Here is a 26,953-nt window from a genome sequence, read left to right as displayed (position 1 = left end):
ATCTGGGAGGTGGAGGTTGCAGTGAGTTGAGATTGTGCCATTGCATTCCAGCCTGGACGACAGAGCAAGACTTCATCTCAAAAAAAAAAAATGCTCCCCACCAGTGTTATCTCAGCTGTGCTGCCATGGCATAGGACATTTGGCCTTGGATCACTGACGTGTCCCAATGTTGACTGAGGGTCATTCAGTCAACCTATCACGTCCGATTCGAGCGAAGTGTCAGCCTCCCAGGCAGATCTGTGTGGCTGTGTTTCACCAGTTTCTGTCTCACAGATCCTGTGAATCAGGTAACTGACTTTGGCCCCTCGATTGTAAGAAAGATCAGACTCACGTTTGTGACCCAGCTCTGGCAAGTATGTGGGATTTTAAGGCACATGTACTAATCTCATAGCTGGCTTTATTAATTTTTTTACTGTATTTCTTTGTTACAACTCTGTCATGGGAATTTTATGTATTTTTGCAAACCACCTAAAATTCTGGTGTAAGTCAATAATTTAATCATTATTATTCTTATTAGTAATCTGATCATTTTAAATCAATTAATTTATCATTCCATACTGAACAGAAAGAGTTCTGATTTAGTGCTGTCACATTGAAGAGCTATTCTTATTCATGGACATCTGTTTAAAGTTATGTAGACTGGGCTGGCGTGGTGGCTCATGACTGCAATCTCAACACTTTGGGAGGCCGAGGTGGGTGGATCTCCTGAGGTCAAGGGTTGAAGACTAGCCTGGCCAACATGGCGAAACTCTGTCTCTATTAAAAATACAAAAATTAGCCGGACGTGGTGGTGTGTACCTGTGATCCCAGCTACTCGGAAGGCTGACACAGGAGAATCGCTTGAGCCTGGGAGGTGGAGTTTGAAGTGAGCCGAGACCACGCCACTGCCCTCCAGCCTGGGCAACAGAGCAAGACCCCATCTCAAACAAACAAAAAAAGAAGTTATGTAGACTGCTGCTTTCTGGGATATTTAAAAGTCCATCATCAATTACCTCCTTCTGCTACTCATTTCTTACTTTTTGTTGAAGGAGAATTGAAAAGGCAATCAGGAGAGTCCATGTCAAAAGGAAAGAAAAGATTACATTAGGAAAGAAAAAACTATGAACTCAAATTCATTTAAATGTATTCAGAAATATGTCATGCATATTTAAAATAATATACACATTGTTTTACTGAAGTAGGATTCTATTGTTCTCGATGAATTACTAGAATTCTTACACAAACTGATAGGAACTAGAGGCTGAGCAGACTTGATATGATATCTAGTAAATAAATTAAAGATATTAAATTATACAGAAGAAAGTAGGTTATGTCCTATATGAAATTTAATCTCAAATTATTTTCTCTTTTAATTGTCTAAGCCTTTTACAATATTATTTTGTTTGGTGAATGGCTTGAGAGTTTAGATCTGCTTTTGGTTGGGAAGTGACTGAGATGGTTAGTGGAGAAAGGGGGAAGAGTAATAGGTCATTGCTACTTGGTAGTGGAATAAAAGAATCGTGATGAGCTCATCACCATCAGGCATGTTTAGATAGAAAAATCAGCCTTTTGTAAGACAATTTGCTAGCAAAATTATCATTGGAAAGAATTTCTTATAGCCAGTTCAACAGAATAGTATTGTTGAAGACTCTCTAAAACTGTATTCTTTTGTATATAGAAGTGAACCTTTCTTATAATGTTGTGCAAATATACATATTTTTCTAAAACATATTAATAATATATAATATATACTTCTAGGTATACAAATATATACTTAGCATTTCCTCACTTCTATTGACAAACACACAATAAGTTAAATAAAAATGGTGACAGTTTGGTGGAGAATAAAATTTCAAGGTGAATCTCAATCTGTTTCCACCATAGCCTACCTTCCTGTGGGTCATGTTGAATGATGAGGCCCTGGTGGGTTTGAATTGAAAATGGATTGACTCTCACCAATTGTTTTGAGATGTTTATACAATCTTCAAACTCTTTTGATTAACTGACATCTATCTGGTCTTCACTGGGTAGACGTAGCAGAGCTAAGACTAGAATTTGCCAATCTTGGTAGTTGTTGCTTTCTGTTCTTGATTGATTATCCGGGAGGAAGCGAATCTTGATCCTTCACCTTACTGTTTATTAACAAACATTATATTTTCAGCTTATCTCTAGTTTTCTATACTTTCTCTAGTCTAATTACTTTAGCTTTTCCCCTCATTCCTTGCTTAGAATTAAAAACTTTAAGTTGGTTGTGTAAACTGACATTGCACAATTTCTTCTATTTCACAAAATAAATTCTCTACAATCTTATCTTGTTATCTATTGCAAACTTTGCTAAAGGTAAAATAAACATCTCAAAAAGTGCTTGAGTACAATGCTCGGTCTCCTCATGCATTTTAGTACATTCTAATTTTATTACAAACTATTTTTCACACAAAATCTCAACTACTATTTCTCGCTCAAGAAGCTCCAGTTATTCTTTCACCTGTAGACTCTGCGTTTACTTTTAATAAAAAGGCAGCATTTTGTTGGCTGTAATTAGGTTTGGCTCAACCCATTAGCTTTGCTAACAATAAACTAATTGTCAGCGAAACTTGTGTTTTATCTGTTACCCTCTCCCCTCCTCCATTTTCTAGCTTAGTGTAGTGACAGGAACAGGCGCAGCTGACTTGAAATGAATTATTTTGTCTTTCTGAACCTCTGTTTTCTCATTTGCAAATCCACCATCTTAGGATTGCTGAGCAAAATTGATCCAATTCCTGCAAAAGAATCAGCACTCGATAAATGTGAATGTCCTTGCCCTCAGAGAAGGATCTTGTAGGAAATTTCACCAGCAAAGCAAAGTCACTGGAAAACAGTAAGTCACCTCTTCATCTGAGTTTTACATCCAGGCTTTGACACACAAAATACGGTGGTGGTGGTAGTGGTTGTTTTTTAACTAGTCAAGTGCAGCAGTGAGAAGTGGGGACAGAGTAGAACAAGGAGTTCGAGTTGTAGCTGACTGCAAACAACTGACAGGACTCACTACCTGTTCTACCTTTAGCTCACAATACACATTTTAAAAAATCACTCTCCCAAACCATTTTCAAAAACTTAAAGAAGAAAGCCCACATTGAAGCTTGGGGAAAATTGTTTAAATTTGTCCCCTCATTTAGATTAACCTCTGGCTCAATATTGTCATGATGACAAATTCATTCTCAAAGCATTTTGCACTCTTCCTTTATACTATTTATCACAATTATAACTAAATGCCTTGATCGCTGGTATTATGAGCTCTATCTTGAAGGGAGGAACTGTGTGGCTGTCTTGGCAACTTCTGTATCTCCAGTTGACATACAATAGGCGACCTTAATAAACATTTGAAGAGTCAGTGAGTGAGTGAAGTAGTCTGTGTTTCTATTTAAAGCAGTGCTTCTGAAAGGCTGTAGGTGAATCCACTTTAAATCCATTTTTCCCCCCAGTGATTTGTGGTAAAATTATCACCAATGCCTTCTCCCCATTTCAGCCTGCTCTTCACTTGACATTATCTCATTAAAAGAATCTGTTCCTTATTGATCTTCCTTCTGCTCTGTAAATAAATGCTTCTGGGAGATAGGCTAAAGGTCAAAGAAGAAATTTAAAGAAATGCTATTGCTGAATTATTTTATTAAGGCAAAATCTTTTCACTTAACGAAAAGTGTGTCCTTATATTTTTGTGTAATAATGTTAGATTTTCACTTGTTGCAACTTCATTAAAAAATATGCACTTATATCTCCCCGGGACACTCTGTAAGGGTGCTTAAAACATTTTCCTAAAAGAGCAAAAACCATATTTTTTGCCTAAATTTCATTTTAGCCTCTTTCTAATTCTAAGCAAAAAGTACTTGCTACAACTATACCTCACATGTTTTACTCATTATTTAACTAAAAATTTATTGTAAAATCTGTCTTCAAATCCATCGGTAGAAAAGGAGAAAAGATTTAATATTTCAATAAAACTGTGGACTTGGAATGGAAAAAATGTATCATGAGTTTGAATTCTTCAACTGCTTATTTTTCTGGGGGAGGGCTGGAAGGGGTTGCAGATGGGAGGCCTTACTCTAAGAGTTATTGTGATAGGATCTTTTGACAAAAGAGGCTCTTTTTAAATGGTTTTTCAGGCCCTTATGGGTTGGGATAAGGACCTATGGGCTGGAACTTATGCAAACAGAACACTTAAGCTGGGGTTTTTTATATTTCCAGGAAATTTCTGAAGAACATGAGAGTCTTTAGCTTTGCAAAACATAAAATTTCAAAAACAGTCTTCTAAACCTGCATATAAGTAGTTCCCACCTTACCTCATGCTTTAAAACAAGATTTTCAACACATTTAAAAATTACCTTAGAGTTTGTGAAGAATGCACATTCCATAGTTATGGAGCTGAGCTCTGGCATTGCATGTTAACCCACAGGTTATGAGATTCTTACGTACATGATCAATATAAACTATGCTTTGAAAAAGGTTATTTTCAGATAGAAGTGGGCAACTAGGTTTCAATGACCTCCCCATTTTTCCTGTTTTTCCTTCTCCACTTCCACTCAGTCAGTGCCTCAGATTACTTTCTTAGACATTCTCCTTCCACTTCTCAACAGAGAGGCAGCCTCTCCGGAGAAGGCCCATGATAGAATCAGGTCTCCAACTCATCCTGTCCTCAATCCACACTCCCATCCTGCACTTCCTTTTTCAGCTCACTTGCTTATGACAGTTTCAGAATGGTTTTTTCTCCCACTTTGTTCCTTTGTCCACAGGTTCACCATTAATATTTCCCCAGGCATTTTGTTCTGGACCTCTGTGAACCACAATGACAATCTGAGAATGCATCTAGAATGAGGTAATCATGGAAACCATATCCATGAGGCCCAGAAATGTGAACTAGGGTGTTTAGCTTAGAGGGAATGGATGTCTTATGGAAGTTAACTTAGACTCATTCTGTGCAGTTCTATGAATCCTAACTACAACAACTAAGTAAAAGTTATGCAAAGCAGATTTTGGTTGAGGATCAAAGAAAACTTTCTAATGAAATGGTAGTCTTGCAAAGTTATAAAAATCCAGTCACCATGAGTGTTCAAATAGAAGATGGAGAATTTCCTGTAAGGGTTTGGGGAAGGAAACATTCTATTAGTGAAGATCGTAGCACCCACTGTGTGGATGGTGCCCCAAACAGTGGTGATACAAAGTTAAATAAGACTTATTTCAAGGTCTAGCAGAGAATTGGACATTTAAGCAAAATCATTGCAATGTGGTGTGTTGAGTGTAATAGAAGAATGCACACAACTGGCATCAATCACAGGCATGTGTGTGAGCAAGATTCAGATTTCAGCTCTCAGACTGTAAGCTGAAAGTCAGACTTTGTCACACTTTGACACCAAGTGGAGTAGCAATGAACTCCTCTCAACCCCTAAGCTTTGCCCAAGCTGCAGATTTGGGAGCAAAATATATATTGTGGTTGTTTTAAGCACTAAATTGTAAGGTGGTTTGTTTTGAAGCAACAAATAACTGGAACAAGGATGAAATGAATTAATTTATATAAAGAGCATAGAACAGTTATCTAGCACATGGTAAGTACTCAATAAATACTGACCCACTATGGTTATTGTTTTATTATTACTTATTGTTACAAAAATGGTATTATTTAAAAAAGCATTAGTATCAAAATCTCTATCAATTTATTCAGCTTTGTCATGCCATGAACTGTCTGCTCATATTTCATGCCATTTCCACATGCTTTTCCTCTTTCTTTTGCCACTTCTGCATTGCCCATAGCCACTTGGAGTATGTCTACAAAGAGCTAAGTATTTTGCATTTTCTATTTACCTTACCTGGAATATAGCAATACTCTCCTCCCTGGTCAAGCCACTTTCAGATTATCCCTTCTGATCCATTCTGATCCAGGGTTGTTTTTTGTTGTTGTTGTTGTTGTTTCAGTTCAAACCTGACCACATCAGTTGCCTACTTAATATCTTTCAATGGTTTCCCACTGTTCTTAGGATGCAGCCTCCAACCATAATTGTGGCTTCAAACCCTGTATGGTTGTCCCTCTGCTCACTCTCTCCCTGCTGAGTCTTATCACCTTTACTTACTGTATTCCAACTAGCCTGGTCTGCCTGCACCTCCTCTCCTTTCTGCCTTGGGGTCCTGGAACATACTGTTCCCTCTGGGCCCTAGGCTCTTTGAAGAGCCTTTTTATTGAGTTAACTCCTCCTTGGCCTTCAGGCATCACCTGAAATTTTACTTTCTATGGAAGATCCTGAGCTCCATAGCACTTCATCAAATGTATATAAATAATAATAATTATTAGTGGTATTGTATAATTATTTGTTTAATGTCTGCCTCTACAAAGGCAGGGATGATTTCTCCACAGACACATTCCCACTGCCCTAGCACATAGGAGGCAAATGAGTGTCAAATTGACTCATTTCAATGGGTTGTGCTTAGGTTCCTAATGTTTATACATATATTAGATACATAAAATATGTATATAGTCGTGGACCACTTAATAGTGAGGATATGTTCTGAGAAATACATTGTTAGGTAATTTTTTTTACTGTGCAAACACCATGGTGTGTACTTACACAAACCTAGATGGTGTAGCCTACTATGCTCCAGGGCTATGCCCTGTAGCCTATTGCTCTTAGGCTACAAACCCATACAACATGTTACTGTTCTGAATACTGCAGGCAATTGTAACACAGTGATAAGTATTTGTGTGTCTAAACATAGGAAAGTACAGTAAAAATATGGATAAAAGATAAAAAATGATATACCTGTATAGGACACTTATTATGATTGGATCTAGGAGGGTGAGTCAGTGAGTGAGTGGTAAGTAAATGAGAAGCCCTAGGAAATTATCGTACACAACTATAGATTTTATAAACTACCATACGCTTAGGCTACATTAAATTTATGCAAAATGTGTTCTTTCTTCAGTAATAAATTAACCTCAGCTCAATATAAATTTTTTTTACTTTATATACAAACTAAACTTTTTTCAACTTTTTGACTGTTTTGTAATAACACTTATCTTAAAACACAAACATTGTATGGCGGCACAAAAATATTTTCTTTCTTTATATCTTTATTCTGTAGGCTTTTTTCTACTGTTACATTTTTAAATTTATTTAACTTTTTAAGTTTTTTCCTTACAGACAAAGACACAAACATACACATCAGCCTAGGCCTACACAGGGTCAGAATTATCAACATCACTATCTTCCACTTTCATGTCTTGTCCCACTGGATGGTCTTCAAGGACAGATGACGCATGAAGTTGTCATCTCCTCTGATAGCAATGCCTTATGGAATATCTCCTGGAGGACCTGCCTAAGGCTGTTTTACACTTAAGTTTTGTTTTGTTTTTTTTTTTTTTTTTTTGTAAGTAGAAGTAAAGCTTTTCCAAACAAAAAAATCAATGCAAGTGGTTTTATGGAAGTTAGAAAAAGAAAAAAAAAAACATTTTTTTTAAACCAGAAACTGTGCTAAATGCTCCATGTATTTGATTGCATTTTGTCCTCACAATAATCTTGGCAGAAAAGCACTTTTAACTTAGGCACAGAGAAGTCACTAAGCTCATAAGGAGCAAGTTGGCATTTGACCCCAGTGACTCTAGGTCTGTGCTGTGAGAGTAACCTTCAGAATCTGTGGTAATTCAGGCGAAGATAACAGTGGTCTCTCCTGAGACAAGGGCAGAAGGGTTGAGAACAGTGGATAGATTTGAGGACTCTTAAGGAAATAGGAATGAAAGGACTTGGTGATTGGCTAAAAGAAGTGAGAAAGAAGAAAGAAAAAGAAAGAAAGAGAGAGCCAGAGGAAGGAAGGGAGGGAGGGAGGGAGGGAGGGAGGGAGGGAGGGAGGGAAGATGGAAGGAAGGAAGGAAGGAAGGAAGGAAGGAAGGAAGGAAGGAAGGAAGGAAGGGAGGGAGGGAGGGAGGGAGGGAGGGAGGGAGGGAGGGAGGGACGGAGGGAGGGAGGGAGGGAGGGAGAGAGTATCAGTCAGGACGCTTTGCAGTGCAAGGAACAGAAGCTCAAGACCAGCTGAGCAAGACCCTGTCTCTACAAAAAAATTTAAAAAGCAAATTAGCCTGGCGTGGGGGAGAGGGCCTATGGTTTAAGCTACACGGGTGGCTGAGGCAGGAGGATCGCTTGAGCTCAGGAGTTTGAGGCTGCAGTGAGCTATGATCGTGTCAAAGCACTCCAGCCTGGGTGACAGAGAGAGACTCTGTCTCTAAAAACAAAACAAAAATGATATAAACCAGAGGCAAAGCTGTTGGAAGGGAAGGTTTGGGGGATTCCGGGGTGTCTCTAAGGACAATTCTCAGCATACTGGTGGTGCTGTGCCCCTCGTAGCCTCGGAATATCTGTTTCACTTTCTGGTGTCACAAGCAGACTTTCTGCTCCTAAGAGTATAGGCAGAACTCTCCCAAAACTTTCTCCACACGGTGCAGCAACCTGCGCCATTAGGCACCTTACACGCATGCGTGTGACCACCCTAGCGCATCTCCTCCTGCAACTGGCCTCCCTCGGTGTCTAGGGATAAGCATGCCAGCGGCAGGGCCTGCCGTCGGTCGGGGAAAGGACTGGAAGAGGCCCTCTGAGTCCCTGGCAGGGGTCGGGGCGATAAGCCTAAGGAGTTCTGCGTCCTGGGTACGCGGAGAGTGGTATGGATGGGGGCCACAAGCTCCGCATGGGAACGTCCCCTTGGTTCCAAGACACCACCTTTTACAGGGAAGGACGCTATTAGAGGAGTGCCAGGGAGTCCTTCTGCTACATCCCCTCGTGGCTTCTCGGAACCTCCCTCTCCACCCCTCACTCCCAGCGGAGTTTTCTTCAAGTATCCGCAGCCAGGTGCAGCCACATGCCCTGGCCACAGATGCAAAGGGTTCTGGGAAAGCAAATGTCACCTTTTCTGCTTCTGCAGTGTAAGAGACAGTGACAAGTAGAGGATGGAATATGAGATGGTTGCTGGAAAGGCAGCCAACTAGGACTGCCACAAAAAGTCAAGAGTAACACCCAGAAGTTTCTTTAAAAGTTAACACAAAATCAATGTGACCTAGACATTCTGCTCCTGCAAATTTAAACAAGAGAAATGAAATCATATGTACACACCAAGGCTTGTACATGAAATAATAGTTTTATTTGCAATAGCCAAAAGCTAGAAATGACCCAAATGGCCATCAACAAGCAAGTGAATAAACAAATTATGATATATCCATATAATGGTATGCTACATGCTAATAAAAAGGAATGAACTATTAATACACACATCAACATGGATGAATCTCAAAAGAATTATGCTTAGTGAAAGAAACCAGACAAAAAAGTACATGCTGCATGACTCCATTTATATGAAATTCTGAAAACTGCAAATTAATCTATACTGACAGAAAAACAAATCAGTAAATATGTGCGGTTTATTGTGGTCTATAACATACCTCAGTAAAGCTGTTTAGAAAAAAAGCAAAATGTTGCCAGGGTTTTTGTTATTTGGGCAACTGGTTATTCACTGAAAGGACCACAGGTTGGGAGGAAGACGATGAGCTCTGTTTGGACATACAGTGCTGAGTTTGAATAGAACCATACAGTATCCAAATATAGAAGTCAGTAAGTTTTGAATACTAGAGTCTCTTTAAGGAGAAGTATTTGGGCTAGAGCTGCTATTTTACACCTGAAATATGCACATGAAATTTTGTGACAGCAACCATTAAGTTTGAATGGTGTGGACAGAGCCAGACTCCAGTAGATTGAGGCGGAAGCAAAGAAATGTAAGAGAAAAATAGGTAACTCTTTGGATACGTTTGGCTGTTCTGGATAAAAGAAAAATCAAGCAATCGCTGGAGGAAGTGTCTGAGCTGAGGGGATGGGATGTTTACCTGATTTTTAATATTGAAGATAATTGAGTTATATTTAAAGTCTGAGTGTAAATCTCCAGACGGGAGGTAGACATTGATACAGGATAGAAAGAGATAACTGATGTCACTAAGTGCATCAAAATGTAAGAAAGATTGGGATCCGGAGTGTTCTTCTACTGTAACCAAAAGGAACAAGAGACATGTACCCAGGAGTTGGTGACAGGTGTGACAGCCATGCTGTGCTCATTGGGAGAGCACCTGCTGCTGACGTGAAGGTTTTTTTTTTTTTTTTTAAAGAATAATACAATCATTATTCTATTCCTTATAAATAAATATATGTATGTATTCAATTTGTATTCATTATGAGCCCCCATGTACTGGAAAATGTTTTCACTTTCCCGGCCTCAGCAATTATCAACTGATGGCCTATCTTATTTGATCTATACCCCAATTCTTCAACTCCCCTATCCAGATGATTTTGAAGCAAATCCTAGACTCTTTTAAAACAGACATATAATTACTATGCCATTATTCAAACTAAATAAAAATTAACTAATTCCTTAGTATCTTCCATTATTGAGTTGTTGTAGAACCAGATTATTGACCCTGCCTACTGAAAGGTCATAGGTAGGGTCTTTTGGAAGAAAGAAATGAACAAAGGTTTGTGCTGAAATGCATACCCAGCTCCTTACTGCACTACTATCATGAGTGTCTTCCCAGTTGAGACCTGGGCACAAAGTAGAGCCACAGTTATAGCCCTGGGTAGTCAAAAAGCTCAAGTCCTAGAGCATGAACTGTAGCAAATCCAGACATAGGAGCTGAAGCCTCACCAGCATTTGATTAATCTGTTTATTCATTTAATATTTTCTAAGTGCCTGTTCTGTGTCAGACACCATTGAAGACACTGGGCATACAGAAGTAAGCACATTGGACATGGTCTGTGGTCTCATGGCTATTCCAGCCTACTGCAGTGGGCTCCCTTTACCCTTTATGGAGAATCCATCCCTCCCTCCCTTCTTTAGTTCACCTAACATTGTTCTCTCTTCCAATTTGTATTTATTGTTAAAACAATATTCTAACATTGGAGGAATTTTTTAAGAAAAAAATTTATCAAAAAATAGCTAGATCTTTTCATAATTGTTTTTATTTTTCCATGCACACTTCTAGTGTTTGTTCATGTATTAAAATTGGAAGTTGGCTGTAATCTCAACACTTTGGGAGGCCGAGGTGGGCAGATCACTTGAGATCAGGAGTTTGAGACTAGCCTCGTTAAAATTAGCTGGGTGTGGTGGCAGGAGCCTGTAGTCGCAGCTACTTGGGAGGCTGAGGTGGGAGAATCACTTGAACCTGGGAGGCAGAGGTTGCAGTGAGCCAAGAACACACCACTGCACTCCTACCTGGGTGACAGAGCGAGACTCCATCTCAAAACAAACAAACAAACTAACAAAAACAAAAATTGGTAGCAACCTAAATGTCCATGAGTATGGAATCATTAAATTCATACAACCATTAAAAATGAAGTAGGATCTCTATATATGTGCCTATTACAAATACATAAACTCAAAGTTTGCCTAAGTCAGGGGTTCTCAAGCTTTAGCATGCATCAAAATCACCTGGAGGGCTTGTGGATGGGCTTCGCAATCAGTAGGTCTATGGTGGGACCTGAGACCTTGAAATTCTACCAAGTTCCCAGGGGATGCCATTGCTGTTGGTTGGGGGACTATAAGAATCACTGCCTGATCATTTAATCTTGCTAAAGCAAGCACAAGTTGTAAAGTCTCTACAGGTACTTTGTGCTGTTCAAGTGTAGTGTTCCAAAGCAAATGGCTATTTATTTATGAGGCCATTTTGGTAAGTACAAAAGTTGGTCAGTAGCAGAATTTGAGGTAGAAGCAAAAGGTACTGAGCTCTGCATAATAATAGAGTGGGAGGACATTTGAGTTCTGGAGAAAATTAGGGAAGAAAAAAATAGAAATGGGGAAGAAAAATGACTACAGATAAGTGGACAAAAGGACTTGGAACATACTGAAATATTCCATTTTAAATTATTTGCTTTCCTTTTCTGCAATAGAAACCATTCCATTGTCTCCAAGTATTTTGATATTGCTTAGTCAATAGTATTTTGGGAAATGGAGATCAGAAGTGTCCAACATGCGTTGATGTGGTGCAGAAAAGGAGAAGCACGTACAGAAGGTGAGACCAAGAGCAAGGATCAATAATTCAGCAAAAACAGGATGTCAGAAGAAGTGACTAGCAGAAATGAAAGCCCCAAGAGTCCCTGAGGAAGAAGAGAAATGAGAGATGGTGCTCAGAGCCGTTTGTACTTGCTATTATGAAAATGGGTGTGCCCATAATGCTGGAGGACTTGTAATATTATCAGCTGATATCCAGTTAGGGACTGATATTGAGCATAGATGACAAGGTCAAGTGTGACAACACTTGTATGTTGCAAACAATGGGGGTAAAGTCATTGTTGGAGCAAAGAGTTGAGACAGAATGTAATTAAGAGACCATGTTTACTCTTAGAATAGAATCCCCCCCAGAGCCTGTGGTGAGTTTAAGCTGTTAGAGTTTAGTCAGATAGAATAACTCCCACAATGCCAGCAAGAATTTCCTGGTCAGTAACTGTGTAGTTCCACTCAACAGGAAACATTATCTTTAGGAACAATCTGTACCTTAATGCCACATGGCACTGGTGTCCAAACAGAAACCAGCAATGTAAGGAGAAAAACCTATGGTAACAGTGCTCTCTTTTTCTGATAATAAATTAGCACAGTCTCTGAAGCCAACAACTGTTTCACATTCTAAAAAATAGTGCTTTGTGATGCATAAAATTTGCTTTTCCACTAACACTGCAATAACTTGTTATTTTGTGGAAGGCAGATAGAGTACAGATGCTCTTTCACTTAGAGTAGGGTTACATCCTAATCTATCCATCATGAGTAGAGAATATTCTAAGTCAAAAATGCATTTCACATACCTGACCTCCCAATATCATCGTTTAGCCCAGCCTGCCTTAAATGTGCTCAGAACACTTACATTAGACTACAGTTGAGCATAATCATCTAACACAAAGCCTATTTTATAATAAAATGTTGAATATCCCATGTAAGAGTATAAAACTGATTATTGCTAGCCCAGGAAAAGATTGAAATTCAAAATTCAAAGGATGATTTCTGCTGAATCCCTATTGCTTTTGCGCTATCATAAAATCGAAAAATCTTAAGTTGAACCATCATGTGTTGGGAACATCTATATGAGGACTGTTCCTACAATGCGTCCCGTGGGGCTGGATAGCTTCATACGTGCTCTCGCGGCACCCTGTGCGTCATTCAGTCACAGCACCTATGATATCGCATTTTTAAAATTATTACTATACTTTAAGTTCTCAGTTACATGTGCAAAACGTGCAGTTCTGTTGCATAGGTATACACGTGCCATGGTGGTTTGCTGCACCCATCAACCCATCACCTACATTAGGTATTTCTCCTAATGTTATCCCTCCCCTAGCCTCCCACCTGCCACAGGCCCCGGTGTGTGATGTTCCCCTCCCTCTATCCATGTGTTCTCATTGTTCAACTCCCACTTATGAGTGAGAACATGCGGTGTTTGGTTTTCTGATCTTGTGACAGTTTGCTGAGAATGATGGTTTCCAGCTTCATCCATGTCCCTATAGTATTCCATGATGTGTATGTGCCACATTTTCTTAATTCAGTCTATCACTGATGGACATTTGGGTTGGTTCCAAGTCTTTCCTATTGTGAATAGTGCTGCAATAAACATACGTGTGCATGTGTCTTTATCGTAGAATGATTTATAATTTGGGAATATGCCCAGTAATGGGATTGCTGGGTCAAATGGTATTTCTAGTTCTAGATCCTTGAGGAATTGACACACTGACTTCCACAATGGTTGAACTAATTTATACTCCCACCAACAGTATAAAAGTTTTCCTATTTTTTGACAACCTTTCCAGTATCTGTTGTTTCCTGACTTTTTAATGGTTGCCATTCTAGCTGGCTTGAGATGGTATCTCATTGTCGTTTTTATTTGCATTTCTCTAATGACCAGTGATGATGAGCATTTTTTCATATGTCTGTTGGCTACATAAATGTCTTCTTTTGAGAAGTGTCTGTACATATGCTTTGCCAATTTTTTAATGGGGTTATTTGCTTTTTTCTTGTACATTTGTTTAAGTTCCTTGTAGATTCTGGATGTTAGCCCTTTGTCAGATGAATAGATTGCAAAACTCTTCTCCCATTCTGTAGGTTGCCTGTTCACTCTACTGATAGTTTCTCTTTTTTTTTGAGACGGAGTCTCACTCTGTCGCCCAGGCTGGAGTGCAGTGGCCGGATCTCAGCTCACTGCAAGCTCCGCCTTTCGGGTTCACGCCATTCTCCTGCCTCAGCCTCCCGAGTAGCTGGGATTATAGACGCCCGCCACCATGCCCAGCTAGTTTTTTGTATTTTTTTTAGTAGAGACGGCGTTTCACCGGGTTAGCCAGGATGGTCTCGATCTCCTGACCTTGTGATCCGCCGTCTCAGCCTCCCAAAGTGCTGGGATTACAGGCTTGAGCCACCGCGCCCGGCCATACTGATAGTTTCCTTTGTTGTGCAGAAGTTCTTTAGTTTAATTAGATCCCATTTGTCTATTTTGGTTTTTGTTGCCATTGCTTTTAGTGTTTTAGATATGAAGTGTTTGCCCATGTCTGTGTCCTGAACGGTATTCCCCAGGTTTTCTTCTAGATTTTTTTTTTTTTTTTTTTTTTTTAAGACGGAGTCTCACTCTGTCACCCAGGCTGGAATGCAGTGGTGCGGTCTCTGCTCACTGCAAGCTCTGCCTCCTGGGTTCACACCATTCTCCCGCCTCAGCCTCCCAAGTAGCTGGGACTACAGGTAACCACCACCATGCCCAGCTAATTTTTTTGTATTTTTAATAGAGATGGGGTGTCACCATGTTAGCCAGGATGGTCTCGATCTCCTGACCTTGTGATCAGTCCATCTTGGCCTCCCAAAGTGTTGGGATTACAGGTGTGAGCCACCGTGCCTGGCCTTCTTCTAGGAATTTTATGGTCCTAGGTCTTACGTTTAAGTCTTTGATCCATCTTGAGTTGATTTTTGTATAAGGCGTAAGGAAGGAGTTCAATTTCAGTTTTCTGCATACGGCTAGCCTGCAAACAGAGACAATTTGACTTCCTCTCTTCTTGAATACTCTTTATTTCTTTCTCTTGCCTGATTTCCCAACACCATTTATTAAATAGGAAATCTTCTCCCCATTGCTTGTGTGTGTCAGATTTGTCAAAGCTCAGATGGTGGTAGATGTGTGGTATTATTTCTGCGGCCTCCGTCCTGTTCCATTGGCCTATATATCTGTTTTGGTACCAGTACCATGCTGTTTTGGTTACTATAGCCTTTTAGTAAAGTTTGAAGTCAAGTAGTGTGATGCCTCCAGCTTTGTTCTTCTTACCCAGGATTGACTTGGTTATAGGGGCTCTTTTTTGGTTCCATATAAAGTGTAAAGTAGTTTTTTCTAATTCTGTGAAGAAAGTCAGTGGTAGCTTGATAGGGATGCCATTGAATCTATAAATTACTTTCGGTAGTAAGGCCATTTTCATGATACTGATTCTTCCTATCCATGAGCATGGAATGTTTTTCCATTTATTTGTGTCCTCTCTTATTTCCTTGAGCAGTGGTTTGTAGTTCTCCTTGAAGAGGTCCTTCACATCCCTTGTAAGTTGGATTCCTAGGTATTTTATTTTCTTTGTAGCAATTGTGAATGGGAGTTCACTCATTATTTGGCTCTCTGTTTGTCTATTATTGGTGTGTAGGAATGCTTGTGATTTTTGCACACTGATTTTGTATCCTGAGACTTTGCTGAAGTTGCTTATCAGCTTAAGGAGATTTGGAACTGAGACAATAGGGTTTTCTAAATAAACAATCATGTCATCTACAAACAGAGACAATTTGATTTCCTCTCTTCCTATTTGAATACCTTTTATTTCTTTCTCTTGCCTGATTGCCCTGGCCAGAACTTTCAATACTATGTTGAATAGGAGTGGTATGAGAGGGCATCCTTGTCTTGTGCCAGTTTTCAAAGGGAATGCCTCCAGTTTTTGCCCATTCAGTATGATATTGACTGTGGGTTTGTCATAAATAGCTCTTATTATGTTGAGATACATTCCATCGATACCTAGTTTATTGAGAGTTTTTAGTATGAAAGGCTGTTGAATTTTGTTGAAGGCCTTTTGTGCATCTATTGAAATAATCATGTAGTTTTTGTTGTTTTTTCTGTTTATATGATGGTTACGCATATTGATTTGCATATGTTGAACCAGCCTTGCATCCCAGGGATGAAGCCAACTTGATCTTGGTGGATAAGCTTTTTGATGTACTGCTGGATTTGGTTTGCCAGCATTTTATTGGGGATTTTTGCATCAATGTTCATCAGGAATATTGGCCTGAAATTTTCTTTTTTTGTTGTTGTTGTGTCTCTGCCAGGTTTTGGTATCAGGATGATGCTGGCCTCGTAAGATGAGTTAGGGAGGATTCCCTCTTTTTCTGTGATTGGAATAGTTTCAGAAGGAATAGTACCAGCTCCTCTTTGTACCTCTGGTAGAATTCGGCTGTGAATCCATCTTGTCCTGGACTTTTTTTTGTTGGTAGGCTATTAATTATTGCCTGAATTTCAAAACCCGTTATTGGTCTATTCAGAGATTCAACTTCTTCGTGCTTTAGTCTTGGGAGGGTGTATGTGTCCAGAAATTTATCCATTTCTTCTACATCTTCTAGTTTATTTGCATAGAGGTGTTTATATGGTAGTTTGTGTTTCTGTGGGATTGGTGGTGATATGCCCTTTATCACTTTTTATTGCTTCTATTTAATTCTTCTCTCTTTTCCTCTTTATTAGTCTTGCTAGTGGTCTATCTATTTTGTTGCTCTTTTCAAAAAGCCAGCGCCTGGATTCATTGATTTTTTTTTTGAAGGGTTTTTTGTGTCTCTATCTCCTTCAGTTCTGCTCTGATCTTAGCTTTTTCTTGTCTTCTGCTAGCTTTTGAATTTGTTTGCTCTTGCTTCTCTAGTTCTTTTAATTGTGATGTTAGGGTGTTGATTTTAGATCTCTCCTGCTTTCTCTTGTGGGCATTTAGTGCTATAAATTTCCCTCTACACACTGCTTTAAATGTGTCACAGAGATTCTGGTACGTTGTGTGTTTGTTCTCATTGGTTTCAAAGAACATCTTTATTTGTGCCTTCATTTTGTTATGTACCCAGTAGTCATTCAGGAGCAGGTTGTTCAGTTTCCATGTAGTTGTGCAGTTTTGCGTGAATTTCTTAATGCTGAGTTCTAATTTGATTGCACTGTGGTCTGAGAGACAGTTTGTTGTGATTTCTGTTATTTTACATTTGCTGAGGAGTGCTTTACTTCCAATTATGTGGTCAATATCAGAATGAGTGCAATGTGATGCTGAGAAGAATTTATATTCTGTTGATTTTGGATAGAGAGTTCTGTAGATGTCTATAAGGTCCACCTGGTCCAGAGCTGAATTCAAGTCCTGAATATCTTTGTTAATTTTCTATCTTGCTGATCTGCCTAATATTGACAGTGGGGTGTTAAAGTCTCCCATTATTATTGTGTGGGAGTCTAAGTCTTTTTGTAGATCTCAAAGGACTTGCTTTATGAATCTGGGTGCTCCTGTATTGGGTGCATATATATTTAGGATAGTTAGCTCTTCTTGTTGCATTGATTCCTTTACCATTATGTAATGGCCTTCTTTGTCTCTTTTGATCTTTGTTGGTTTAAAGTCTGTTTTATCAGAGACAAGGATTGCAATCTCTGCTTTTTTTTTTTTGCTTTCCATTTGCTCAGTAGATCTTCCTCCATCCCTTTATTTTGAGCCTATGTGTGTCTTTGCACACAAGATGGGTCTCCTGAATACAGCACACTGATGGGTCTTGCTTCTTTATCCAATTTGACAGTCTGTGTCTTTTAATTGTGTCATTTAGCCCATTTACATTTTAGGTTAATATTGTTATGTGTGAATCTGATGCTGTCATTATGATGATAGCTGGCTATTTTGCCCATTAATTGATGCAGTTTCTTCATAGCATTGATGGTCTTTACAATTTGGCATGTTTTTGTGGTGGCTGGTACCAGTTCTTCCTATCCATGTTTAGTGCTTCCTTCAGGAGCTCTTATCAGGCAGGCTTGCTGGAGACAAAATCTCTCAGCATTTGCTTGTCTGTAAAGGATTTTATTTCTCCTTCACTTATGAAGCTTAGTTTGGCTGGATATAAAATTCTGGGTTGAAAATTCTTTTCTTTAAGAATGTTCAATATTGGCCCCCATGCTCTTCTGGCCTGTAGAGAGATCCACTGTTAGTCTGCAGAGAGATCCAGTGTTAGTCTGATGGGCTTCCCTTCATGGATAACCCAACCTTTCTCTCCGGCTGCCCTTAACATTTTTTCCTTCATTTCAACCTTGGTGAATCTGATGATTATGTGTCTTGGAGTTGCTCTTCTTGAGGAATATCTTTGTGGTGTTCTCTATATTTCCTGAATTTGAATGTTGGCCTGTCCTGCTAGGTAGGGGAAGTTCTTCTGGATAATAACCTGAAGAGTGTTTTCTAACTTGGTTCCTTTATCCCCATCACTTTTAGGTACACCAATCAAATGTAGATTTGGTCTTTGCACATAGTCCCGTATTTCTTGGAGGCTTTGATTGTTTGTTTTCACTGTTTTTTCTCTAATCTTGTCTTCTTACTTTATTTCATTAATTTGATCTTCAATCACTGATACCCTTTCTTCCACTTGATCGAATCGGCTATTGAAGCTTGCGTATGCTTCACGAAGTTCTCGTACTGTGGCTTTCAGCTCCATCAGGTCATTTAAGCTCTTCTCCACACTGGTTATTCTAGTTAGCCATTCATCTAACCTTTTTTCAAGGTTTTTAGCTTCCTTGCAATCGGTTAGAACATGTTCCTTTAGCTCAGAGAAGTTTGTTATTACTGACCTTCTGAAGCCTACCTCTATCAACTCATCAAACTCATTCTCCATCCAGTTTTGTTCCCTTGCTGGCGAGGAGTTGTATGCCTTTGGAGGAGAAGACACATTCTGGTTTTTGGAATTTTCAGCCTTTCTGCTCTGGTTTCTCCCCATCTTTATGGTTTTATCTAACTTTGGTCTTTGATGTTGGTGACCTACAAATGGGGTTTTGGTGTGGATGTGCTTATTGTTGATGTTGATGCTATTCCTTTCTGTTTGTTAGTTTTCCTTCTAACAGACAGGCACCTCAGCTGCAGGTCTGCTGGAGTTTGCTGGAGGTCCACTCCAGACCCTGTTTGCCTGGGTATCACCAAGAGAGGCTGCAGAAGAGCAAATAATGTTGCCTGATCCTTCCTCTGGAAGCTTTGTCCCAGAGGGGCACCTGCCTGTATGAGGTGTCTGTCCACCCCTACTGGGAGATGTCTCCCAGTCAGGTTACATGGGGGTAAGGGACCCACTTGAGGAGGCCATCTGTCTGTTATTGGAGCTCAAACGTCATGCTGGGGTCCCACCAACTGCTCTCCTCAGAGCTGTCAGGCAGGGATGTTTAAGTGGAGAAGCTGTCTGCTGCCTTTTGTTCAGATATGCCCTGCTCCCAAGGATGGAATCTAGAGAGGCAGTAGGGCTTGCTGAACTGCGGTGGGCTCTGCCCAGTTTGAGCTTCCCTGCCACTTTGTTTACACTGTGAGCACAGAGCCGCCTACTCAAGCCTCTGCAATGGCGGACACCCCTTCCCCCACCAAGCTCCCATGTCTCAGGTTGATCTCAGACTGCTGCACTAGCAGTGAGCAAGGCTCCGTGGGCATGGGACCTGCCATGCCAGGCACAGGAGGGGATCTCCTGGTCTGGCGGTTGCAAAGACCATGGGAAAAGTGCAGTGTTTGGGGAGGAGTGTACCACCTCTCCAGGTACAGTCACTTATGGCTTCCCTTGGCTAGGAAAGGGAAATCCCCCAACCCCTTGTGCTTCCCGGGTGAGGTAATGCCCCGCCCTGCTTCAGCTCACCCTCCGTGGGCTGCACCCACTATCCAGCCAGTTCCAATGAGATGAACCAGGTACCTCAGCTAGAAATGATGCAGAAATCACCTGTCTTCTACATTGATCTTATTGGGAGCTATAGACTGGAGGTGCTCCTATTCAGCCATCTTGGAAGTGACCTCCCTATATATTGCATTTTAATGTCTGATCATTTGTCTTTTTCCTCCAGTGGACTGTAGGCAGCTTGAAGTTGGGGACTGTGTCTTTCATTAGGCACTAGAACATTGTACAACCTCATAAGAGGAACTTTTAAAAGTAAGCACATCAAGGGTTGTATGTGTCTTACAGTAGCCAAAGAAAACAATATTATGCCTCAAAGTCCTTCTCTATAAAATGACAGGGCTGAACTGCATGATTGCCAAGATCTATAGATCTAAAGGGCATCCTTTGTCTCAGATACTTGATATATTCAAATAATTTAGAACTTCCTGAAGTTTTCCCAAGAACCCATCCACTGTTGATTCAAGTACTTTATTAACAGAGGACAGAATCTGAGGTCCTGGAGATCAGAGTCTCCATTAGAAGCACTGGAAAATTCCAAGCCTATCAGAGATGAAGGGATGGAGATTCTTTTGGGAGTCTGCAGCTTCATCTTCAATAATAAGTCGCTCTACATGAAAAGAAGCCAGAAACAAAACGTTACATATGGTATTATTCCATTTACATGAAATGTCCAGAATAGGTAAATCCATGGAGACAGAAAGCGTTTTGGTGGTTGCCAGTGGCTTGGGGGAGAGAGGAATGGAGAGTGGACTGCTTAAAGGATAGGGCGTCTTCCTCAGGCGTGATGAAACTGGTCAGGAACTAGATAGCGATGATGGTTGCAAAACATTGTGAATGTGCTAAACGCCACTGAATCGTACACTTCAAAATGGTTAATTCTATTAGCCAGGCACAGTGGTGAATACCTGTAGTCCCAGCTACTTGGGAGGCTGAGGCAGGAGGATCACTTGAGCCCAGGAAGTTGAGGCTGCAGTGAACCATGACTGCGCCACCACGCTCCAGCCTGGGTGACAGAGCAAGACCCTGTCTCAAAAAAAGAAAAGTTAATATTATGTTATGTGAATTTCACCTCAATAAAAAAAAAATCACTGACAACCTTGAACTGGGTCAAGATTTATACCAAACTCTATTCTCTAAAATTACAAATAGTATAGTGTTAACTGACTGCAGAAACTTGATGATGGGTCTACTTAAGTATCTTATTTGTATTGGATCTATGGTTCCAACAGTCTGTTTTCCAATAGACTTTAAATTAATAATGTTCATCATCGTCATAATAATAGCGAACATTTATTGTGTTTACTATATTCTAGATACTCTACTAATCTTTCTGAGGGTATTACCTCATTTAATTCTCATAACAACATTATAAGGTTGGTACTATTATCATTCTAATTTTACAGTAACCCAAGTTTACCCACCAGAGCAATAAGTGGCAGGCTGAATTCAAAACTCTAATATCACTGATTGAAAGCCTATGCCTTTGTTAATAATGCCAAGGACACAAATGACACAGTTCATGGTAGTACATGCAACTGATGTAAAGAAACCTTGTTTGATATGATAAGCAAGTTTTTACATATTTTTGTAATTGCGGAAATATACCTGTCCAGTTTCCAAGTGAAAGAGTACAATGATGAGGTCTTGCTGGTGAACAGCAACCTTGGTCGAGGAGATGCCAAATAGACTTGACCCAGTTAAATGAGACAAAGTCAGAGTCAGAGTGAGCCTTATAAGCTTTCAATGTCTGGAGAAATATCATGAGAAATCTACTGACACCTTCTTCAATCAGACTTTCTCATGGTACAGATGCTGTGTACCCAGGTTTCTATGTTCCTTCTCAGAAGGTGTTACCTCTAGAAAGGATAGATGGTACTGTCTTCACAAAGGAGTCCTTGCAAGATCAGCTATGTGAGCATTATAACGTGAAAGGAGTTTTGGCTAATTTGGTAATTCTGGCAAAACATCTCATGAAAAAATATTGTGAGCAAAGCCTGTATTGATTATTGAAATGTCATGCTATGCTTCATTTATTCACTTATCCTGTTATATACTCTAAAGTATCCTAAGGCATATATCCTCAATTTTTCTGAGTATGATGCAACTCTTGGATCTCAGTGCCCTGTCAACAATCCAGTTCATCATGTCAGGTGATGTGACCCCATGGCATAAGTTCTGGGCTTCCATCCATCAGCATTTGAATAGTATGCTCTTTCAAGGTGGCCTTTCCTCATTCAGAATCAACACTCCATATCTTTAAATCTGTGACTCACCACATCCTCTGAAAAAGGTTAGGATGCCTGAAACTGATCTGCAGGTATTATGGAAGAGGCGTTCCTTGTGTTCAGTTGCCTCTGTTGTCCAGAGTTTCTGCCTAGGTTAGGGACAATATTTAAGGAGCACGTAGTCTCACTAGTTTAGGCTCTTGTTGTTGTTGTTGTTGTTGTTGTTGTTGTTGTTGTTGTTGAGACAGAGTCTTACTCTGCTACACAGTGGGGAGTGCAATGGCATGAACACAGCTCACTGCAGCCTCAACCTCCTGGGCTCCAGTGATCCTCCCACCTCAGCTTCCCAAGTAGCTGGGACTACAGGTGCTCATCACCATGCCTGGCTAAGTTTTTTGGTATTTTTTGTAGAGATGAGGTTTCACCACATTGCCCTGGCTAGTCTCGAAACTCCTGGGCTCAAGCCATCCACCTGCCTCAGCCTCCAAAAGTGCTAGGATTACGGATGTAAGCCACCATGCCTGTCAAGGAGCCCTTCTTAAATGTCAGATTTTAATTGCTCAAGAGGCAGTATCAGAGGATAGGATTGTGAACCCCATAAACCAGGTGATCCCTTGACATCTCATCTAACAGTCCCTGACCTATAGAATTGAAACAGAGAACAGGGCTCTGCCAGATAGAGAGTGCAGTGCCCTTGCCAGGGGCTGAATTTATTTTGTGTTTTAGTTAGTAAATAGCATCTCTCAACGAGCTTCAGAATTGCTTTACAACTGCCTACTTGGCATCTCCACTTGGATGTCTTAGGCCATCTCAAACTTAATATGTTCAACACTGAGCACTGGATTTACTACCTTCCTCCCAAACTTTTCCAATCTCAGTAAACGGCTCCATCATTCACCCGTCGCTCAGGCTAAAAACCTAGGGGTGATTTTGAATCTTCTCTTTCCCTCACACCCAAAGCATCGTCATGTTTTTCTAATTGCAGAAATATACCTGTCTAGTTTTCAAGTGAATGAGTGCAATGATGGGGTCTTGCTGGTGAACAGCAACCTTGGTGGAGGAAATGCCACACAAACTTGACCCAGTTAAAGGAGACAAAGTCAGAGTGAGCCTCTTGTCTCTATTTACAAAATATATCCCAATCCTGACAGTTCCTACCCTCTCTTACTTTGGCTACACTAACAGCCTTCCTGCTTCTCTCTCTGCTTTCTTATGTCTACTATTTAATCAGAGGCCAGAGTAATCTTTATAAAACATAAAGCAGATCATGTCATTCTCCTGCCCAAATCCTCCGGTGATTTCTCATCACATTTACAAGACATTCACAATTATGAAATAGAGCCTACCAAGCTCTGCATACCTTTATGACCTTGCAAGTACTGCTTTTTTCCTGAGTCTTTTCTAACTTGATTGGCCCTCTTGCTAGTCTTCAAATTAATCAAACTCGTGTCCACCTCAGGGCCATCACATCTGCTGTTCTTTCCACCCGGAACATTACTCTTCCGCAGATGTTTTCGTGGCTCACTACCTTACTTTTTCCAGAGCTCTGTTTAAATGTTACTTTTTCCAGGAAGGCCATCGCTGTCCACCTTATCTAAAATAGCCTTCCCTACATTTTCTATCCCTTTACCATGTTTTATTTTTATTCATAGCATATATAACTTCTGATATATTTAAGTATTTGTCCAATGAATGAATGACTTCCTAATAGTGCTAGAAAGTGAATTTTCACCACCTAATGTTGTGCAACTTTATATATAAAGGCATTGCATCTTATCCCTCTGAATATATTCCCTCAAAACATACTTTCCTCTGGCAGTAAAGAGATTATCTTAATGCTCTTGAAACTGAGTCCAAACTAATCACACCAATAAACAATTTCAAGAACACGAAAGTGCCCAAACACCAGCAAAGATCTCAGAAGAAATCAGAGTAACAGCACTGAATCACAGATTCCCATTGCACATAAACATCTTTCCCCTACAGCAGTGGGATTGCAAAATGTTACATGTGATAAAGATCAAAAGCTGTCACAGGGACCTGGGTGGAGTAGGCAAGGACTTCAGGACTGAGTTATACCATTGAAAGTGTTAGGATGTTATCAAATTCTGACCTAGGACCTGACCGCAATGAGAATAAGGGTGCTGAATGCTTCGCACTTGCTTGATTTCACTCAATCCATTTCCTAGTACAACAACATAGCAATGAGCCACACGCCACAGCCAGGGCTAGCAGCTCTTTCAGTGCTGCCTGCTTCTGAGTAGAGCATTTACAGGGTGAGAAAATAGAGAAGAAAAAAGTAAGTGATTGAGAGATGGAAAAAGGAAAGAGAGTGGCAGAATGGGGAAGGAAGAGCAGGAGAGAAAGAAGGAGAAACTTAATGGGCTGGGACAGAGCAGCAGAGAAGGGTCAGCATGTGAGCAATTCCATCAGAACACCTCCCTGGTGCTGGCGCTGCAGTCAGGCTTTGGTAACGGGTATGTTGAGAAACGAAGAGCTTCACATACAGGGCTCTGCCCTATGTGGCTTCTCTTTTGTTTCTTCTCCCTTGTCGCTCTTATTTCTCCTCTCCTTTCTTTATTTCCTCTGCATATTCCTTGTCCCTGTGCTTTCCTCCTGACAAACACCCCGTCTTACCATCACTTGCAATGGGCACATTTATTGCCTGCAAAGGAGACACTAGATTTTTCTTGGGCCCTGGGAAAATACATGAACAGACATAGGGACATCCATACCTTTGGAGCAGCTTTGCTGAAGCAGCAGCTGCTCTTCTCTAATCCCAGCTGATTGGGGCATCCAAAATCATTTCCTCATACTGTAATCAGGTTGCGAACTTGTCACAAGGACCTTTCTCCTGGAGGCTTAGTTCCCTTTCCTGTCCCACACGAATCACACTGATACGGAAGGGGAGCGGGGAAGTGCTGGGAAGGGAAGGGGGGGGTCCCTGGCTAGGGCTCTGCCCACCTGCCGGTGCTCATGAACCTTGGTGAGGACAGGCACTCCTGCCTTTGTGCCCAAATGTTGCATTTCCCAAGACCTCCTTGGCCCGCCATGCCCCCATCCTGTGCCTATAATCTGTGTGACCTGGAGGTTCTCAGGCTTGTGCATGGAGTGTCTGCCCATTCTCTAGAAATGGGGTAGGAAGAAGCCACTGCCCCCTGCTCTGGAACCTGTAAAAATGAGATGGAAAGCTTAGGAAGAGCTCTAAAATAGTCAAAGGGAATGTGAAAGATAAGGCCCAGGACAAGACCATAGCAGGCAGGCACACAAACCGCTGGACCTCGAGAGGAAGACATGGGTCAAAGAAGACACAAGCAGCTGGACTGCGAGAGGACGTGGAGGGGAGCATGCTGGTGGAAGAGCACATGACAGATGGCACGTGGGCAGGCTATGGACTGGAGGAAGGAGGAGGAGTTTGACTGGGGCAGTCGGAGGAGAGCCGGGGCTGCCGAGTGGCCCAAATCCAGGGGAAAATCATCTCCCTTCTGGCTCCCCCATTTGCTGAGAGCTACTTCTACTCAATAAAACCTTGCACTAATTCTCCAAGCCCACACGTGATCCAATTCTTCCTGTACACCAAAGCAAGAACCCTGGGATACAGAAGGCCCTCTGTTCTTGCCATAAGGCAGGGGTCTCTTTGAGCTGACTAACACAAGCTACCTATGGACAGCTAAACTAAAAGAGCACATGGTAAGACATGCCCACTGGGGCTTCAGCTGTAAACATTCACCCCTAGACACTGCCGTGGGGTGTCTGTATGCTCCCCTAGAGGTTTGAGCAGGGGGGCACTGAAGAAGCGGGCCACAGCCCCATCGCATGCCCTACAAGGGAGACGAGGGAACTTCTCCCATTTCACCTTCACGAGGTTTGTGGTTATTTTCTACGCCAGGGCATTTCTGGCTGGCATGAGGAGCAAATAGTACAACTCAGGGCACACATGATGAGATGAACCATTTAGGAGGCCTTGCCCAGGACCTAACAGCCTGTGAGCTCCAAGCTAAACTATGAAATGTCTCCTGTATTAGTCTCACCAACAGGAAGGAGTTGTTTCCTTATGTACAAGTTCTTTTGCTTGCTGTATTCAAATTCCAGCCCTGCCACTTCTATCTACACAGGAATTTTGTGTAAGCTAATTACCATATATACATGGTAATTGTACCAGGTATATAACATATATATATATTCTCAGTTTCTCCTGGAGAAAAAAGGACAATAGCTTTTTTACCTCAAGGATGCTTGTGAAGGTTGAATGAAATGTTTTCTGTAAAGGGCTCAGCACTGTTTCTGGAACAATCAGTATAAGCTATTATTCCTACTTGGTAAGAGGTCATTGTGAACAGCCTCTTATCATTCGTTGTTCTCGATGGCCAGGGGCTGTAGTTCCTATTGTTTCTTTTAGAGTCCTTGACCAGTTCAAAGGCTGTGAATTATAACTTGTTAGAGTTTGGCACAGCTGGAAATCTAGAGACCCCATGGTCAGCTGGCGAGTGAATGGCTTGCCTGTTACAAGTCAATGTGAGGAAGCAGGGCAGGTCAGGCAGAAGCAACAAGACCAGGATTGCAACAGTTGTCTTCCTTGAGAGCTCTGCCAACTCTGATTAAGGAAGGACTGGAGAAGAGGCTGGGGTTTTATAAGTAAGTATAGTTTCTGGTTGACTTTGGTATCGATGGGACTTTTAAGATTACAGCTCCACAGGATAGTATTGGTGCCCTTCTCTGTATCTCCAAAACAATTTTAGGGTTTTATATTATTATAAACAATTTCTTATTTCCCTCAATATTTATCTTATACGACCTACTACCTCCAG

At 40.9% G+C, this 26,953-nt stretch overlaps 1 protein-coding gene across 2 annotated transcripts in view; it reads left to right on the top strand.

Moving 5' to 3' along the window:
• Window positions 1–26,953, top strand: part of SECISBP2L (SECIS binding protein 2 like) — a 131,016-nt gene that overhangs the window by 29,756 nt on the left and 74,307 nt on the right. Inside the window, exons 1-2 of one of the 2 annotated variants that reach the window (XM_008016679.3) lie at window positions 249–353; window positions 2,712–2,836. The gene's annotated coding sequence lies outside the window, so the exon portion shown is untranslated. Of the gene's footprint in view, window positions 1–248; window positions 354–2,711; window positions 2,837–26,953 lie in introns of those variants that run through there. The other variant, XM_073012154.1, reaches the window with a different exon arrangement.

The sequence above is a fragment of the Chlorocebus sabaeus genome, chromosome 26, assembly GCF_047675955.1.
Source record: "Chlorocebus sabaeus isolate Y175 chromosome 26, mChlSab1.0.hap1, whole genome shotgun sequence".
In the NCBI taxonomy this organism is placed as follows: domain Eukaryota; kingdom Metazoa; phylum Chordata; class Mammalia; order Primates; family Cercopithecidae; genus Chlorocebus; species Chlorocebus sabaeus.
The sequence above is the reverse complement of the archived record's forward strand: the minus strand, read 5'-3'. Positions and strand labels throughout refer to the sequence as shown.